The sequence below is a fragment of the Tinamus guttatus genome, unplaced genomic scaffold, assembly GCF_059628265.1.
Source record: "Tinamus guttatus ecotype Peru unplaced genomic scaffold, ASM5962826v1 Tinamus_guttatus_pri_ptg000240l, whole genome shotgun sequence".
NCBI classification, from domain to species: domain Eukaryota; kingdom Metazoa; phylum Chordata; class Aves; order Tinamiformes; family Tinamidae; genus Tinamus; species Tinamus guttatus.
This window is the reverse complement of record NW_028288774.1, coordinates 13943702-13964241: the sequence shown is the minus strand read 5'-3', so window position 1 is coordinate 13964241 and position 20540 is coordinate 13943702. Positions and strand designations below refer to the sequence as shown.

Sequence of the window (20540 nt, the reverse complement as noted above, 5' to 3'; positions counted from 1 at the left end):
CTCCGTGGGTGACCTCTGTGCAAAGGGCCTGTGGAGCAGCAGCAGCGTTCCTGCCTTGCGAGTTGCTCCCCTGCTGCCCTCACATTACTGCTGCCTAAGCTCTTGGCAGGCATGAGCACACGGCACAGGTTGACAGCAAAATATCTGGGTAACAGCTTGGAAGGAGTAGTGAAAAAACTTACCCTACACTTAAGGAACAAAATTGTCAGGGCACAGAACCACCCCCCCTCAGTCCAGGAAGGGCTGGCAGGAGGCAGGAGGAGACGCCTCTCAGCTAAAGCGCTGCTCCGACACTCCTGCCAGCCAGGCAGGCTGCAGCCAGGCAGCCGCTCACGCAGCCGCAAACTCCAAACTATCAAATCACCAGCTGCCTGGGCCCTCTGGCATGCAGACACCTATCAGTCTTCTGGAGCCCACCCTGCTCAAGCCAGCCAGGGCTCTCAAGTGCGGAATGCAGCGGGGCAGAAAGCAGGCAATCACCTTCTTGGAGCTGTGTTTCTTGCAGCCTGAACTCCCCTGCCCCAAGCCCTGGCCACCATCCCCAGTTAGATCCTCAGGAAGGACACCAAGCTGTCATGAGGACTTTCTTAGTAACTCAGTCAAAAGGACTAAGCACTGCATAAAACTGTACAGTCCTGGACAACCTTTGATGTCGTCATGACGACAAAACTAAATAAATCAAGTTTTACTCAAAAAAAATTATCTGGGCAACTAACCTCTTCCTCTTCCCTGAACACTTCTGCTTCTCCCCTTATTCCCTTTAAGGCTCAGTCTTATCTGGAGAAGAGTCAGTACCTTCATAAAACCAATGAACAACACGCTTTTACAGCACCTTAAGCACAGAGGGAAAACGATGGCAGCCTCTACTACAACAAGTTTTGTTTCAAGAACTTTAGGTGATTGAGCTTACAACCCAACCCTACAGACACTGGGAAGATCCCCAAAGCAGGTGTGGGCAGGGCTCTATCCTGCCTGAGGCACCGGGGGCACCCTGCACTGCTCCATTGCTGTGGCACTCCCAAGTCTGCCTACTCTTAATGGCCCCTTGGCCCTCTGCCCCACGGCTGCTAGCCCTGATGCAGGGTGCCCCCCAGCACCACCACTTACCAGCTGCCTCACAGGTGCTGCAGCCCTGTCACCACCCATGGGGACAGGCTGAGGGACAGCCATGTTTCAAGATACCTCCTCCAGTTAACATTAAGCCTGAGGACAGCCTCTTCAACTAAGAGAAACAGCTGGTCTCAAGTGCAGGGCTTCTTCACTCCCAGTTTGGAGCAAAGAGAACTGGGCAGCCTGGGATCGATTTATTAAGCACTAAAATTGTACAGAACATGTCACTTGTTGAGAGTCCTAATGCTGTGTGATCACATTTCCTTCCGGAGCACAGGGAGACTTCTCTCCACTTTCACTAAACTGGAAATAAACAGGAGGTGCTTCACCCTTTGCAGCTTCCAGTCAGGCTTCTCTCTCCAGAAACTCAATACCGACCTCGCACACGTTATTGTGTGAAATGGGCACTTCTGATAATATCTCACTAATTCCATTTAATTGCACCTTCCTGGATTTTTCAAGCGTATTGCAATTCTTTTGCTAGCAGGCCTAGAAAATTCATAAGCACGGCAGATCTGACAGACTGTAACAACCTTGAAAAGCACAGGCTGTTCCGAGCTTGACCATCATTAATAATTAACTTTTAAATGATATTTCCTGCTCAGAGGCAGGGGGAAGGGAGAAGTAGCTACCTCTACTATGAACACTGCAGCAGAGCCAAAGCAAAACTGCTACACTACTCCTTAAATCTTCTTTAGAATAAAGAGCACCTCTTAACTGGGGTAAAAATGTAATCAATGCAGTTGGTGTTACCATAGTAAAAAACCCTAGCACAAAGCCTAACAGTGGTTACAATACTGAGTTACAATTATACTAAAGCAACCATGCTTTCTAACAGCTCTGGTATGATTGCACAGTTCTTGCAAAGCAATTGGACACCAAGGCACAGCCTTGCAGAACTTCAGCTACTGCCAACAAATGCAGAACTGGAGCAGATGCATTTATGAAGTGTTGCTTTAAAATAGGCTCCATTTTGAAGACACTGTAAGATGCAGTGTTTTTCCAGGTAGCAAGTGGTTCTTTAGGTTCCTCTCTGCTGTTTTAAAGCTACTAAGCAAATACAAAACCAAATTCACAGGCTCTTTTCTGTTATTATTGGTATAGCAGGACCCTAACCACAGGTACCCAGCACAGCAAGCGGCTCATGTGAGCATGGCCACGCCAGGGAGCAGGTCCTGCTGAAGCCTGCGATGGCTCCAGCAGAACAGCTCACAACCAAGTACTGACAGTCAAGGCAGCAGAGAAGCTATGGGGGAATGTGCCCCTGCAGAAAGGGGATCCCATCCCTAGCTATCCCACAACCATTTCTGCATGGGAAAAAGGACAAACTGCTTTTGCATAGTGGTTAGAGCTCTAACATATAAATAAATTAGGGGAAATGATAGGCAGTTCCAGGGATACTCATCTGAGAAAAATATACTAAGTGAGCACACTGGTTAAAACAGATTCCTTAACAACAACATTTTTTAAAGCTTAGGAATTTTGGCCCATCTTAGGTCAAACATGTCAGAAGCTCCGCTCATGGTGCCCTTTGCCTCATACCAAACATCCCTGGGAGCTTTGAGCTCAGCTCTGCACACATCAGCGCTCAGGGTGCAAGCAAGAAGGTCAGACTTTTATCCCAAGCTTCAAAGGAGACTCAGTGCCGAGCAAGGGAGAAAATGATCCTAGTTTCTGCATTTGTAAGGAACACTGTTGCTAACTGCTTCAGAAAAATACTACAAGGCTTACTTTAAGTTGGACAACATGGGGAATGCCTTATAGGACACAACACCAAAACTGTATTGACACTTAGAAATAGCATAAAAATGGCACCATTAAATTCTTAACAAATATTAGATTTGTTTCCTTCATACATTATGGATTTTAATATTAGGTGGCTTGATACTTAAGGCAAGATATAATTACCAGGTTGACTGAACATGTTTTGAGAAGTACCACCATCAAGAGTGATTTAAGACACAACTTCTATCCTTTGAAGCTAAAAGCTTACAAAGCAGCAGTTACAAGTGACCTCAAGCTCAATTCATAAGAAAATCTATATCCAATTTGTTAAAGTGACTGCAAATGTAAGGTCATGTGTGATGCAAACTTGTCACAGTACTGTGGTCTCAATACTTGGAAACAGAACTGACAAATATTTAACTCAAGTATTTCATATAAATTATCAGAGGGAATTCATATGACTCAGGGCTGTCATTTGTACCAGCAGCCATACTGATGAATACAATTGCTACATTCATATTTTCCACAAGCATCAAAAGCTAAATCTTGTGATTCTATCATGACTGTAATCATCACTAAAAAGATAAACTTAAAGCATTAATTTTTCTGCAAGGCAAGAAGGTGTTATGCAACTGAAAAAGTGCTCTCTGCACCAGCTCTGCATTAGAGCACAGTTTCTAAATCAGAATGTGCTATCATCAACACAAACTGCACAGTTCAAACCGGCTAGGCTCCACCAGCCTAATCTGCTCTTTTGAAAGACTAATTCTTTTGGAAGCTGAAAACAGTAGACATGCTGAAATAAAAGCCCCTGGGGTGGCAGTTGTGTTCAGGAGAGCCCACACCCTCAGGATCTGCATGAACGTTCGCTGCTGAAGGACGCACAGTAATCACTGCCACTCTAGCTCTTTTCTGCCGTGAGCAGCACCAAGGTGAACAGAGAAGCAGGACATAAGGCTGCACTGATTTTTTTCCATTGTCAGAAGTATTTCCAAAGGATTTTTAACACCTTATATCTAAGGTGGAATGACTATTTGGCTTAGTTCAAACTGCTTGCTGGTAACAATTTTTTTTTTATTACTAAGCAGATAAAAATGACAGAAGTCAGAAGTATTTCTTGACTCAAACCATTTGATTTTGATTTCATTGCTTCATTTTGCATTCTTCCAGAACTCTGCCAGAATTTTGTTATTACCAGCAATCCAACTAAGAAATCTGCTAAGAAGCTTCATTTTGGAATAGCTCTAAACAATACCAAATGCACTTCCTAGGAGAATATAAAACTAGACTAGATGTCTGTTTTCCTTATGGCTACCTCACCTTTGGTTTGCCACTTCTAAAACTGGAGCACAGGATGCCCCACATGCCAGAACATCTGTACACCCCTAAAAGGAATCTACTTGGAGAAAGTTGATTTTTCCTCGACTCCTCCAAACTATTCCAGCTGGGACAGGTTTATTCAAAATCATTTACGTTCTTCTGTGCCCTCTTACCACGAAAGACCGTCAGCTGAACAGAAGTGCCTGTGAGCAACCACTCTCCCCAGAGGACTCGCACACTAAGTCCACAACAGCACACACTACAGTAACCTACCAAATTCACCCGTTTGACACATGGCACAGGAGTTGATGAATCAGGGACTTACTGCACCAGGAAAGCATAATTCAAGAATCAAACTGATTTCTACACATTTAGCACTGCCTAGCAGTGTCATTTGAGTTAAAAGCTTCCCCAAATACTCAGCAACTTGTAACCACTTTTCCAATAGGACCAAAATGAACCATTAGAAGGCAGCTATTGAATCGTCAAGACAGCATGCCTAGATACCCCTCAGTGTATGGTATTTGTGATTAAAAAAAAAAATCACTCCGCAAATAAAACATGGTATAGTAAATAAATCTTTGTTTTGAACCTGAAAACTGAAGTACAAAAGAATTAAGACGCTTAGTTCAAATTGCTTCTCTTGATTTATCTTTTTCTATTAACTACCTTCAGTCAGTCATTTCAGAATACACCTAGCAGCAACCAAACATAGACTTATTGAGATATATTTATACAGCAAATGAAGTCTATTCACAGTCTTTTTTTGGCCAGAATATGAATACCTTGAATAAAAGCAACATAGCAAAAAATATATTCTTACATAAGAGTCAAATATTTTTCTTTCATTGTAAACAATCTCCGGAAGATAGAACTGGTTGTTTACTGAAACTAGCTGCATAAACTTAACAGGGATGGCATAAGTAGAATGAAGAACAATGAGAGGAAAAACAGATTTTTAGTACTTTTCTTTCACTCTGCTAAAGGCCTGGAGGCAGCATTGTTTCCTGTAGGCCATATTACTATTAAAAATGCATACTCAGACCAAAAAAGGCTTTTGCCTCTTAAAACTAATAATCATGATAACCTGATCATGACAGTCTCAAAAGCCACCCTTGCCAGAAATGTATTTTACCCTCTCGCCTACATAGCAGACCTTACTGAGTTTAGCCATCTTCTCAGCTCAGTTTTAACATCCATTTAATCTGAAAAGGCACCTGACAGCTCCCAATATAATTGCTAGGAAACATGAAAGTCCCCAAAAGCCTCCCACAGAGCCCAGGAAAGTCTGTGCCAAAAGAAGAAAATTAGCCCATAGCAGCACTTCAAAAGTCCTAATGAAAAGGCCTTGAAAAACTTCTTTAGCACATCATCACCAAAGCAATCCATTTCTAGTGGACTAAACACCAAAAAAGTTCTCAAATAAATCAATATTAATAGATAAGAAAAAGACAGCATTTCCTCTCTTAACAAAACCTATCCCTCCCAAAAGGGTTCAGAGCTAAGACTCCAAGCACCAGAAATCCCATATTAAGTTCTTAAACGGATTCAACCAATGGAAAAGAAAGATCTTGTGAGGACTTCCTCTACACCTAGCTAGTTTAAGTCTTCAAGAACAGGCTCTGAAAACAGTCTCAACTAGAAAAGACAAATTTTAAAGCAGCAGTTCTTATGATTTAAGCAAAGGAAAACACAGAATAATTGAAAGGAAAGGTATAATCTAGGTTTATAGGAAACTAGAGGAAGATATATGCAACACAAGGGTTTACATCAGCAGCTTTTCAGTCAAAAAATCCCAAAGATATCTTGCAAGAAGCAAACAACCATTTTAAGACTATCAAGATTCATCCAACTCCATGATATGAAACAAATAAGTACATTATTCAGGCTAGTAGGATAAGTTAAAGGTTAATACTCCACTTTTTGTAAACACTGAAAAAGGACCAAAACAAAGTAGTAACCAAGAGACACTGTACGCACACAGATGAGAAACAAGATGTGGTTTTGCTTCCAGGCAAAAGTAACCTATTAAAGATTGAAATAAAACTGTGTATATAGGTAATCCCTGTGAATTCCAAAACACTGATTCATTGCCTGCACTATAATAGTAAACTTCATATTATTAGCATTAAAGGCATGCTGTTTTGTTTTTGTCCTCTTTGCATTTCTGCAGAGCCTACACTACAGCCTCTTGATCAAGGCCTCAGCCCTAACCCTAGCTCCTTTCTGCAGCAGGCACTCGTTTCATCTATCAGAAGCTTTCAGGAACATTTCAGATGTCTGTGCACATCCAAAGACTTAAGGGAGCTGGCCTCAAATGTTTTGGTCTTGCTAATAACGAAAGCAAACACCTTTGCAATGAAAACGTTTCAGCCCCATGCAAAAGCACAGCTCTATCACTTATCGCAATTCTAGTTCAAACTCTTCTGCTGACAGTCTTTCCTGTCTGGGGTCCAATCTTCCCAATTTACATTACTATATTTTCAGATGAGGTAAGCACAAAGTGAGACCATTTCACACTTCATGGGCTACCCTAGAGTAATTCCAAAATAAAACTCCCGAAATAACCAACAGCATTGTTTTTAAAGGTACCATATTCCGCTTGCCCCAATACAAGGCAACAGAAAATGTTGCATTTTATGACAAAACTCCAAATTGATCCTTCAGAATTTACGACTCCTGGGCTCATAGGATTTACTTACATCTCTAGGTGCTCACGCATAAGCAGCTGTGGGGACCTACTCGGCCACGGGAGAGCAGAGTACAGTAACGTAGCCACGGCCACCGTCTCCCAAGCAGCGAGCAGCAACAAACGCCCGCGTGCAGGAGCTGCACCAAACGGTCCCTGCCAGAGGGGGAACGCTGCTGCGAGCGTTCTACACACCAGCCCCCGGCGCTACCCGCACAAGACACTGCGTGGAGGTCAACAGGGCTCTGCACAGGGGCCATTCCTGTTAGGGATAAGTATTTTAAGACACAATAGAAGTGAGGAAAGGAAAAACGAAACGAAGTGAAAATAGAAGACGAAAGAGTACAAGATGACAACATAGCTCTAGGACTACTAAATATATCAATTTAATAAAAAGAGAGAGCTAAGATAGCACAAAATTTTATAGTAGTATCAAGTTATCGAGTAAGAGAAATTCACAAGTACTTTAATTCAGTAGTTTAAAAAAGTTACAGATATTAGGCTCCTCTTCCTCTTTTTAAGGGAAATTGACCTAGACATTAACTCCACTTTGTCAGTGGAGTTAACTGAAGGAAATCAAGTATATGAAAAAAATGTGACAATGTGAAAGAATGCTAAGAACCTGTACAAAGATTATCCCCAAACAGCATCTGACAGTAACAAAACTAGTGACTTCCCAGCATCCTCCATATTGAAATAAAATAACTAAAAAAGTCAGAGCTTGTTTTTTTTAAAAAAAGTACAAAAATGTCCATATGGGTGGGGTATGTGTATGTACGCATATAATATGAGAACTACGTGGATATCAAAGAAAGCAATGAAGCTACTCAAAGATTGAAAACACACCTTTGCAGTTACATGTTGCTCATTTGTCTCTGGAAAGTTAAGTTAGTGTTTCTGAAGAGAAATATAACTTTACATTCTCTAGAAAGCTGTAGAAAAGATGGAACATTTAAATTAAAATGGTCCAGGGGGAGGGGCAGCCAAGAACAGGTAACAGGATTTTCCAGGCTTTATGCTTCCTTATAGGTTACATCAGGTCACAGATAACCCATTGCTAACCCATTTCACAGCACTAGCTATTGAAAATTCCTTTAAATACCCTTAACACATTTTATGTATCCGAATCCATTCCAGATACATAGAGAACCTCCATACTTCATGCAAAGAATAAGCCCTAGATTAAAAGTAACACAATTTTGCACTCCAAATCCCATTTCTGTCAAGAAATATAAAAAATAAAAATATTACTACTTTAATGACTTCAGAACAGATTATTCAGCATCAAGTTCAACTCTCCTTTTAAAAGGCAATAAAAAGTAACATTTAGAGCAGCTGAAAGTAAGCATTTGAATAGCTGCAAGCTTACAAAACCTATTTAGAGGGCCTAACCCCATCTAGGGTCTTTTCTTCACTAAATTGTAGGGTGAGATTTTTTTCTAATTCTTCTGTAACATTATCAGTAAAAGAAAGCAAACTAGAAAACACAAAGCTGTAGAAGCTGTTTCTGGGGGCAAAAGGTAGATACTACTTCCAAATGCTCAACAGCAAGCATGTATAACCAAGGCACACTGGTATTGTCCCCCAAGACATCATAGGGCACTCCGTTTCATGGGCTGACAAACACGAGGCAGGAAAAGCAGGTGGGATGCTGACAAGCAAGCTGTTTACCTTTGCTGAAAAGCCTCTTGCACATGGAATGACATAGTCATACACTGAGGAAAACACGAGCGTCTGTCTGAAAAAATATAAGATGTTCTCTCCCTTTTCCCCCCCCAGTTATCTATAAAAAGTTACACTGTCTACAGTAACTCGTTTGTGTACACATATAAGCTGTATGCCACAATGTCTTACAAACCTCACACTGGAATAATGAGGCTTAACTTGATTAAAGAAGGCTTTCTTCTATATTTAACTGTAGTCTGAAATACATATTCAGTCACAACTGATGGGATGGTGTCTCTTACCAGTACTTTTCCCACACAGGCACAAGACAGCCAATTATAGAATTTCTGTTTCTAAATATGAGGTCTTGTCAAAAACATCTTTGTTTATATAAACAGCATGCAGACAAAATATAAAGTAAGAGAAAAAGAACACACCCTGGTAGAAAGAAAATCCTGCTGAAAACAGTGAGAAGACAACTCCCAAAAAAAACAGGCAGGTACCTCCTCAAACAGACAAGGTAAGGGACTCAGAAGCCACTGTTGCCGCACATTTGGGTTAGGGCTTTCAGACGCTTGCATAGTCAGTTCTGCTCGACACAGAAATTAAGCTAATGCTGTGCTCCTTAAAAGTACCATTTATGTTCCCATCACCCTTAAAGCAGGCAACCAGTCTCACACTTTCTGCAAATCACCTCCAAAGCATATTTGTTTTGAAGCAACTGCTATAAAAAAGTCCCAGGCAGGAAAAGATAAGCACACTAAGGCCAATATTCCCACCAGTGACATCAGCTCCTACAAGATGACTTGATAACTCTTTCTCCCCACATGTCGCTTTGATTTTGTCTCTGGCATCTTGTTTTGCAGGAATCAGCCTCATTTTTCTGGTTTCATAGGCAGTTATTTCAAATGTACAAGGAAAAAAGACACAAAGACAATCCTCTAACAATCACAAGCAAGGACCTCAAAGCAGGGGGAGCTCCCTGGCCAGTTTATTTTAATCAAACCACCTTTCCAATGATAACAGCCTCACGATGATGAAATGCCTTGAAATGCGCAGACCCACACAGCAGTCCAGCGATCCAGATTAGAGCATCTACCCAAATATACCCATGCAGAAATAGCTTCCAGGCAACACCACACCCCAAGCAAGCAGCAGAACCAGCGCTACAACGGCGGTCACCGGGATCAAGTGAGAAAAGCATATCCAGCACCCAGCCAGCGCGGGCACAAACATCTTCCTACCATACGCTTCGGGAAGCGGTCAGCACCTACAGCAGCGACGCAGGCACTGGCATTACATAAGTATCAATTTTCTCGCAGTTAAGTCCATGTTAACACTCCACTATTTATTTGTGATCTTACCATACTACTTTGTAATACAGTCTTGACCTATTTTCCAGGTGCTTAATTAATCTCCCTGCTGGCTGCCACGCTTACCCAGCACATTTCTGTTATTGTGCTCATTTCAAACTTCACTTGCAGAAACCTTTGGCAAATCATCACTGTTATGGGATTATTGTTACACTAGCAGCTAACTGTGCACAGTGCAGCCAAACCTTTCTACTTTAGTGTGAAATCAATCCCTCTGCACTTTTTTTTGGCAAATAATTTAATGGAAGGTAATAAAATAAATATACAGTTACCAACCACAATAGCTTTAGCTGACATATCCTAGAATTAAAGGAGGCACTAGCTCTAACTAATAAGGAAGAAAACTCAGACAAGTCACTTGAGACCAGAGACATGAACCCAGCAAACAGTGTGGGCGCTGCCAAGCGAGCCTGTCTGCCGAGACACAACTTACCAAGGCAGCAAAAGAGGAAGCCATGTCGGTGCCTGCCACAGACACCGCCAGCACCAAGCACAGTAATAACGGCATAATCTCAGAGAGGCATCCATAGGGGTGTAGCTAGATATGGATATACACACACGTACACGCAGAGGCACGTAAGCCGTTCCGGCGCCCGGGGGCTGCACAGGTAAAGTGGAAGGCTGCTGTTACCACTCGCTACAGAAGCGCGGGCACGCGGCGCAGCCGGGGCGCTGGGGAGGGCGCAGCCCGAGGCGAGGCCGGCGCCGCCAGGGCCGCGGCGCGCCGGCAACGGCCGGTATCGGCGCCCCCGTGGCGGGCGGGGGCCCCGCGGCAGCGGCGCGCTCACCTTCAGCAACGGCGCCGCGCGGTCCGGGCGGGAGGAGCGGGCGCTGCGCCGGGCATGTCCGGAGCGCCGGCTCGGCGCGCGGGGCCGCCGCGCTCAGCCGCTCCGCGCCGCCGCCGCCCCGGCCGCTGCCATCTTGTGCGGGCGGCAGCGAGGGAGGAAGGCGCCGCGGCTCGGCGCGCTCGCCCGCCCGGGCCTCCGCCTCATCTTCCCGGGGAGGGCCCGGCCCGCTCAGGCCGCCGCCTCCGCCGCCCGCCTCCCCTCCGTCCCTCCCCGCCTCCCTCCCGCGGCCCAGCGCCCGCGGGACGCGGCTGCGCTCCGCGCGCCGGGGGGCCGCCCCGCCCCGCCCGCCCGCCGGAGCCGCCCCGGCTGCCGCCTCGCGCCGGCGCGGCCCGCGGGACCCCGGCGCGGCGCTGCCCGCGGCCCGCGCGCGGAGCCGCTGCCCACCTGGGAAGCGGCCAGCCCCAGGGTGCCGGCTCGGCTCCGGCCGCGGCCCGACATCACCTGCCTCGCCACCTGCTTGCGCAAACAGCCCGAGTGTCATTTACCGCCTTACACAGCTGCACCTACTCGTTTTTCTTCTTCCCCTCCGGTTCCCCCCAACACTTGTCTTGCTTTTATCTCCTCCTAGCCCCTGTCTGATTCAAATTCATTGGAAAATACAGTGTTTTCATACAGATGTTCTGAAAATGGAGTGCTACTACAGCCACTGAACACCAACAGTCATTCCTCAAGTAAAACACTGCTTTATGGCAGGGAAAAAAAATAGGTGTGAGCCAGTGTTAGGAATTAACACTGGCTCTCTTAAGAGCTGCTGATCACAGCTTTCACCAACTAATTTTATTATTTAACCCAACTCCTCTTCACATCTCTCCTCAAAAACAGGACTTCCTACGAGATTAGAAACATACATTTCATTAGTATACATTTTAAAACACCATCTACATTTTAAACATTCTTGTTAATTTAGACATACCACCTTTAGAAAGGGCCTAATGAAATAAATCACCAGCCACACACACACACTCATCAGGTGACAATATATTTCATCTCAGGCACATTGGTGTGCCTGTTAGCTCAAATCAAAAGCTGACAGTCTATTAAACATACTCCTCAGCTACTCGCAGGTCTCAGCACATTCAGAACTGTTTTAGATACTACTTCCAGCAATTTGACTGTTTTTCACCATCCATCTTCATAGAAGTTGATAAACAAAACACTGAGTATGTTTGTAAACCTGAATGATACTGAACCTTCAGACAAAGCTATGAACTCAAAGCTCAGCTGAGCTATTTGCAGAGCTTCAGCCAGCAGCTCTCAGGAAGAGACTCAGATTGAGTTTTAGAAACTTAGGGGCAGATTTGAGAATTTAAATCTCTTCTGTTAGGCCTAGTCAGTTAACCTTAGTTAGGCCAAAGGTTGGCCATGGCTTGCTAAATAGCAGAGCTTCCTAAAGCATTTTCTCATTGTTTTTACACTTTTGTCCTTCAGTTCTACTTTTTAAGCAGATGAAGCTAGATTTCCACTCAGCCTGCAACATCAGCATCAACAACACACAATCAGCTTGACAAATCTCTTGGAAACTCCTTCATTGCTTTGGGGAAATCTAGCAACTCTGGAGTCCACTCTTTGTCCCTTATTTGGGAGTTGTTTTGATTAAAGTAGTCCTTGTCCTCTGTGCAAATTGCATCATATTTGACACTGAAGTGGCTGAACTGCATGAGAATTCCAGCTAGTGTCACTGCAAAACTGAAGCTCTGAGTCTCCCTCAGCCATCTCCTCATGCTGCTTATTGTGGCCACAGAGGAAGTTCTGAGCACCTGCATCATGCAGGAAGACTACATGAGTGTTCAGAGTATTTAAAACACACTGATACACTTTATGTCAAAAATTAAATATGACTGAGCCCTCTCACTTTTATTTTAAGTCATTTGATAAATACTAAGGAGCTACTTGTCCTTATTTTTCTCCTGGCAGATATCTTTGTGCTGGTAGGCAACAGAGGGGTTAATCTGGAAACTCTAGCTACACCTGTAAGCAATGTGGACTACTGACACCATTTGGAGGGGAGTGTTTCATTTCAAAGTGTACTTAAGTAACTCAGTACAAGGAGGCCCATGTCATTTAGATTAATTTTTAAATTTTAGTATTGAAACACACACCTCTGTAGGTCTTTGTTCTTCCCTATTCCTGTAACACTACAAAGGATGAGAACTAGTTAGCTATCAGTGCAGAGAGTGGAAAGAAGAAACAGAAGTTACAGAAGATAAATCTAATAGATGTAATTCTATTATGGAGCAAAGCAAAGATCTGAGGTCAAAACTGGACTAGAAGCTTTTGGCAGCATAACTACCAATGAAATTCCATGCTATTTTTGTTACTCAAATCCCATGTGTGGATGCAGGCAAGTACTTTGGCTAGAACAACTTGTTTTACTCAAACTGCTATAAGCTATACCATTCAAAACACTTTTTATTGCCAGTATGAGTTGTTTATATCAGCCAGATTCTTAACTGTTGAGTGAACTTGAACATCAGAATCCTGAACAAGGCTATGCTGCCTAAAGAAGCAAAAGCAGAAACAAGGACTAGCAAAGGTAAGGCAATTCTGTCTATCCCCGTTCATTAGAAGGGCAACAACATAGGGTCCACTGCGTAAAACAGTGAGGCACCCAAAAAATGCATTGCTGCCAGAAGGGAGTTTTTCTTGTCCTTTACCTGACCTCTGCTAAATTCTCCCGATAACTCTGCCACTGACACTGAACCTCTTGTTCAATTGATTCAATCACAGCAAAAAAAGCACATGGTTTTCTTTGGCAGGTTGAATCCGTTCAGGAAAAGGTTCTGTGAATGTCACATGTCACATCTAACAGAGGAAGGCTTTTTTTTTTTTTTTTACTGCTGACAAAAGCAACAAAAGCCATTCAGACTGCAGTCTGCAGACTGCAGTTACCTACCCTTGTTTCTCCCATGAGTTAAGAGCTTTGGGGGTTGTTTGGGGGAATTAATTCATGGTAGAACGTCAAATTACACTCTTACTCCACTCTTACACATCAGCCAAAATATTTTGTTTGCAATACTTATCCTCTCATTAGAGAGATTAAACTTTTATCTGTCAAGTTTCCTAATGTTTAACCTTAACTAAGTACCCAAAGCAAAATGATCTAATGTTATCCAAAAAAGTTATCCAGACACACTCAGATGAACTTACTTCAAAGGTCTCTAGCTCCCCTCTCCATAGATTTGAGACACCTCCAAAACCAAACATGTAATTGCTGGGCATGACCAGAAACCCATTTTCCTGAGATCACGCAAGGGGAGCACTCATTTCACAAAGATGTTTACTTGTGCACCACTTAAAGTACAACGCTTCAAGAGCTGGAAAAAAACTAAAATTCATATGCTATAGTGCTAATTTGTAAAGTCTTGTATGTGTTTTACATTGCGTATTAACTGTACACACCGCACTCAAATATTCCTAGGGCACTGATATTATCAACCATTTTGTTTTTACAATTGAGCAACGGTTTTTTTAGTGACTGATATATTGCCAGATCAAGAGCTAGACAGATGAACACCACCAATGTTCCAGCTGATCTCACTTTCCAAAACACATCATTCCTACAACCAAGCACCACTAAATGCAAGCAAATAATCAAATTATCCAATATCCAGAGCTCTGAAGTCCACCCACAGGCACACACACACAAAAGCGAGCAAGCAAACAAGCTACTCCTGTTGCACTGCTGTCAGGTCCTGTTACTAATCTCTTGCTGAGGCACAAATCTTTCCTGAGAAGCAGACCTACCCGAGTCAACTTACAGCTCCTGCTCATGGCCTCCCTTCAGAGTTCACTACATTAGCAATTTATTGGTATGTTTTTCTGCCTTTCTAAAGCAGTTATCTTTAACTTGTCCCCAGTGAGATATCATTATGAAATACCAATTTTAAAAAAAAAACCTTCTAAAGGTTTAAATCACAACAGAAGAGCCTCTGCCCTCACACAAACAACAGGAAAGGCACTTTTTAATTACACTAGCTCTGAAACTAGATCAAATGCTTAGGAAACATTTCCTTGCTCAGCAAAAAGCCACTCTATTTTTCTCTACACCTTTCTCCTGAGAAAGGAATACTCTAATCAGTCTCTTTTCAAGCATGTTACATAAGCAACTTGCATTTACTTTAGTTATTTTTTCATTGCAAACCAGTAACAGCCCAAACCTGTTCCAAGGGAAGAGGCAGTGCTCAGCAGCAGTGGCAAAGCAAACTGGCCAAGCGAAGCACACCCTGTTCGTGCCTTGCAAGGGGCTGCCAGACCAGGTCTCCACCCCAACACAACAGCAGTCCAGAAATCAGTTTGTTTCTCTAGCTTTATCAACTTCTGATATAATTAGCACTGGATTTGGAGCAGAGTAGCACCTTACACATGTGCTTTGATGTTTGAAGATGACAGAACGGAAGGGGAAGGAAAACAGCAAATCCCCATCTATAAATAGAAACACGATCATAGAAGTGATATCACGTTCAACACCAAAACGAACATCAATCACATGGAACAAGTGAAGTACTGAAGGAACAGGGACTGCAAAGCATCAGATACCATTACTGCAATAGAAAGACTGAGCAGAAAAATCTCACCATGAGATTTTACTAAAAATGCACATGTCCAAATGCTGACATTGTTCATCATTCCACAGCAAACAATAGTCTTGACGGAGCTTCTTTTTAATAGACCAAAAATACTGCAGAAATTATCAGGGCAGAGGAAAAGTCCCACTAAGAGCACTGATATCACATGCTATTTAATACAAGTTGTCAGTCTTGTGAAAAAATAGAAAACTGGGAATCTTTTAAAAAAATTCACAATATTGTACTTGAAAAAGGAAGATATGCAGTTAGGCTATACTCACTAAGTATAAACCAACATCCATTTCCTACTTAAATGACAATAGCCTTAGGCCATTAGAGACTTAATTGTTTTTTATAAGCAGGTAACTGAATAATAATAAATACAAACCTGAGCATGGCCAAAATTGTAATTTAAAAAGATGCTGTGTTATTCCCTGCAATTTCTTAAGTTTTAGTACTATACATATTGTAGTAGAGGCTCTATAGTGCATGTAATATATTCAATAAAAATCAATTCTTATTCTGGAGGATGCTGCAAAATGTCTGCCCCAGCACACATAGTATTAAAGGGGCATATTGTGAGAAAATATCACTTAACACTTGTGTTTCACAAAGTGCATAGAAGCAGGTAAAGTTGATACTTAAAGGGTGAAGGCTACAGCAGAAATGGCAATAGCCAAATACATGGGCACACTATGACTGTGGGGATCACACACACTGTCCTGCCAATGCAGCATACTGAATTCTACCCGGATCCACATACAAAACATGCTACCAGCTCCCCTCCCTTTGCCCCCTTATACCTCCTTTCTAGCTGTTTTCCCCACCTCCTGATAGTTCGTAACCACACAATATGGTTCATTATCAACAGCATTACTAAGCTTTAACTATGCTTATTTAAGAATAAGCTAGGGGATCAGCACCATCCAGTACTGAGTCAGCTTGGGCATAAATTTACAAACATGTAGAGGAAAAAGGGAGGTAACAGACAGCTCTGCACATGCCTAAACACTGCATAAGCACTGCAGGCAAAAGTAATTCTGGGCACAAAACCATTATGGTCGGTGAAATTATTTCTAGGATGAATGTGGCTCTAGGTGCCTATTGATTACTGCAAGACAATCTGCACACTGAATATTTTATTTATCCAGTTTCTCATGTATATAGCTATTAAGATCAATGTTAGAATAATTAAAAGCTTCATTTTCTTATAAATATCTCAAGATGCTTTGTGCATAATAGCCAGTATATAAAACATGCTCAAAGAAAAAAAATCATAACACATGAATTAAATACCTAACTTAACAGAGTTAGTGGAAACGCATAGAACATTAGCATTAATTTCAATAGACTCAGAAGCAGTGATACTATTAGAGTAACTCAAATTATGGATCAGGCTCATGGTCAGGAATCACCTAAAACACAAACAATAGTTTCTGAGCTAAAGCTTACGGTCTACAGATCTGACAAGAGACAGCAGATGGATTTGGATAGAAAGAGAAGAGCATACCAGGAAGAGGGAGAGAGCTGCCCACCACAATAGGCACAGTCACATTGGCACACCAGCTGCCCACCTGCCTCCCGAGCCCTCATTTCCTGCAGGAGCAGAGTTTGCCAGTTCCAGGGTTATTCATTGCTGGAGGACTGCCAACGTCTCCCCTCTCCTGAGGGACCTGGGAATGCGCATACTACATAAACACAGCAAAGAAAATACCAATCTCCCTGAAATCTTCAAAAAAATACATCACCAATACCAATGGGATCAAGATTTTTACTCAGACTTCCCTGTGTTTGCTTAAGCACTCATTACAACCACATGTTTGGAAACATAGCCCAAATTCAGAGGTCAAAATTCACTGTCCAGGACAGCACTGCATAGTTAGTGTGTTTCCACACACCACAACAAAGCCAAAAACATGGGAAACAGCTTCCTAAAGCATGATAACAGCTATTCACTTTGGAATTTAAAAGCACTACAAATATTTTTATCATATAAAAGCCTAACTACAAGTCAGTTTACCAAACATTCCTAATATGTAATTGTATTTAACAGCTGCAAATTCATCTATTATACTAGAAACTAATAACTTTCTCAGCAGGTGCAAGCAGCTCCTCATTCATTTTTTATAAATGGTTGTATCTATTACCTGTGTGAAAGATTGCTTTAGTGGCTTGCACAAGCCTTTTAAACTGGAATTGCATTCTGGGCAGCAGATGACACTCAGAGCCACTAGCTTAATTCACTAATTACTACTTTATAGCCTTCTTGTGTTTCATTTCTAAGCTCAAAAATATTACCTTTATCAAAAATAACAGTAAAGTGCCTAGTTATCTGGTTCCTTAACAGTGTACATTTTAGTAGAAGGTAGTTGAAACCAGCTTAATCACTCTGTAGACTTTTTCTGCACTACTGCTCATAATTGGTGCTGACTGCTACCTAGAAAGGCGCTAGGTAGCACATAATCTAAAGGGTTTGCTTTAAATACCTGAGAAAATTTCTGACAAAGACAGTCGCAGAAGCAACTATGTGCACAGAAGAAATGAAGGGATTTTAAACACGACATTTGGATTGCAATGAAACACATGGACTTATCACAAATGTCAATTAAAAAAATCACTATGTCTTCCAGGAATACTTCTGTTCAGTCTCTCCTGATGAAAACTAAGGTTTAATAATTATTTCCTAGAAAAGTGTGGCAAATATTGCCAACTTCATTGATCTTAGTCTAGGCTTTCATCAAAAGAAAAACCTCAACTGATATTTTACTGTATAAGAGAACCTTCCAAGTGTAATCCCATCCCTAGCATTGGGCATGTGCAAGCATTGCACATTCCCAATGGTGAAATTTCAAATACAACATTTACACTTTGCATTGCTTGTCACTTCCTAATGATGAGAAGTTATAGTGTTTATCTGTCGATAAGTACAAAATGAGAAGTATCATTAGTAGAATTGATTTTCTTTGAATAAGAATGCAACAAGTTTACAGCTCTTTGGCTCTACCAACAATGGAGAGGTTTGACATTTTTTAAATTAAATTCAATCATTTTGTACTTCTCTGGGGTTGCATGAAAAGTTTTCAATTGTTTTTGGGAATTCTCCCAACACTCCCTCATAAGCACCAAGAAGTGAGTATCCTGAGCCTTTCCCGACCGTGCCCCAGCCAAGGTGCACCCCGGGAGTCGCAGCGAGGGCTCTGCGGAGCAGCGCGGTGCCTGCGTTCCCGAGGCGTGCCTGGGCGCGCGCTGCACCGCACAATGGCCACCGCGGGGTTGCCACGCAAGCACATCAGAATGGTTCTCACCTTTCACAGAAATAAATTTGGCTCCTGCATTAGTTTTAGGAGTGACAAAGGCTGTAGAGGTAGTATTTCATCATCCTCATTTCCCACTCTTCTCAAATCTACTGTTCTCTTTTGCCTTTCCTACAGTCTTTAGAAAAAAACAGCTTACAACATTCAGAAAGTTTTCTATTAGAGGTCCTTACATTCTCAGAGTTAAGTTTATATTATAATAGTTTAGCTTTGGAGACATGACAGTGGCTAACTCCATTTGTTCTTCCAGATCATTAACTGAATCATAGGTGAAAATGATAAATTTCATAGGTCATTCAAGGTGAATGAATTTCAGATTTAATGCCTTCTTATAAACACAACAACACTTAAAGGCCTTTTAAACAAATGATTTTTAGTGAATTATAACCAAATACAAATTACATTGTGGAAGGAATACTGAAAATTAGCTGCAAGACAACTCTTCAAGATTCTGTGCTACATTTAATCACAAAACAAGTGAAGCTCTGCACTGCACAGTAGAAAAGCACTGTATAATAGCATGAAACCCCATAGCTGAAGAAACTCTTGATTGCCACCCACTGAAACACTCATTTCCTCTCATGCCTTTTTGCATCTTTTTCCACTCTGTTCCACTGGGCCATAAAGCTACAATCTGAAGGTGCCCATTTGTTAGTTTCTGTGCTTCTTGGGTTTTTTGTTTGTATTGATAACAAGGATACATATTTATTTCCCTTTTATTCCTGAAGACAATGCCATATTCTTTAGAAAAAGAAAAACGAAAGTTGAGATAGCTGAGGTAGGAGATACAAGACATCAATCAAATAACTTCTAAACATGTGCTTTAAAGCTTCCAAGTTCATGCCATGCAATATCCAAACAAAATCTGCAGAAGGTCAATTGTTAAAACTACAGTAGATTATACTACAAAAATCAATTTTAGGTAAAAATAGTTGCTCAGTGTAATGGAAAATAAGGAAAACCAACTCTTGGCTATAAACATCAACAATATATGATCTTCATGAAGATTGTGCTGTAGGAACCATCTCATCTCCATGAATAAGCATTTACACCTCCTTTTCAGCAGCTACATATCTAATATTGAATCACAAATCACAAAGATGCAATTCCACATCTGATGAAATTAAAAACAGTGTTATTAAAGCATTTTGAGAATTTTAAGAATTTGTATTCACTCTGTATTATTCAGCTAAGTATCTGAAAGCTTCTAAGTTTAATTAGTTGTAATCTATTTTGAGGCAAAAAAGCATGATGTAAAATTGAAACAAGAGTAATTAACTTGGACAGAAACAAGACATTTATAGGAGCAGCCAATGATAGAGTAAACTGTAGATCTAAGCAATGGCTAATCAAGCCTAAGAGGATTTACCTAATTAATCCTGTGTTGCACAGCTATCCAGATGGCTTTTCAGTCCAATCTATACTGTAACTACTTATTACTTACTCTTAGCATTCTACAAAGAAGTGACATATCACATAACAAGTTAAATGGCATTACCTATTTCTGAATTGTTTTACTGTACTATTGTGTAAACAATCTACTGTTGGACTACAAAAAACCTCCCAAATTCCTAACCATTTGGAATTGCTACTTTTTAAATATATATATATATATATATAAAATCACAAAACAAAGGGTAGCCATAGAAAATAACAGCTTGTATAGCAATATTTGCCTTTGGAACATTTTTTAAAACATAAATACTGGAAGAAAAAAAACACTCTTGCAGAGTTTATCAAAGGAAAAAACTTGCAGGCAGACAAAAAGTGTATTGTCAAAGAAATCCAAATGTATCAGTTATAGTAGCCCTCACACTTGTAGCCATTTAAACTATCTAACAAAGAAGCTACAGAATGTGGCAGGTGTGTGTCATGTATAGTTTTACAGTCTAAGTAAAGCAAACATATGAAGAGATTAAAAAATAGATTAA

The 20540-nt window shown here is 41.5% G+C and overlaps 1 protein-coding gene across 1 annotated transcript in view; it reads right to left on the bottom strand.

Moving 5' to 3' along the window:
• Nucleotides 1-10704, bottom strand: part of HIPK3 (homeodomain interacting protein kinase 3) — a 60304-nt gene extending 49600 nt beyond the window's left edge. Inside the window, exon 1 of the mRNA XM_088525902.1 lies at nucleotides 10671-10704. The gene's annotated coding sequence lies outside the window, so the exon portion shown is untranslated. The remainder of the gene's footprint in view (nucleotides 1-10670) is intronic.
• Nucleotides 10705-20540: the final 9836 nt, after the last annotated feature.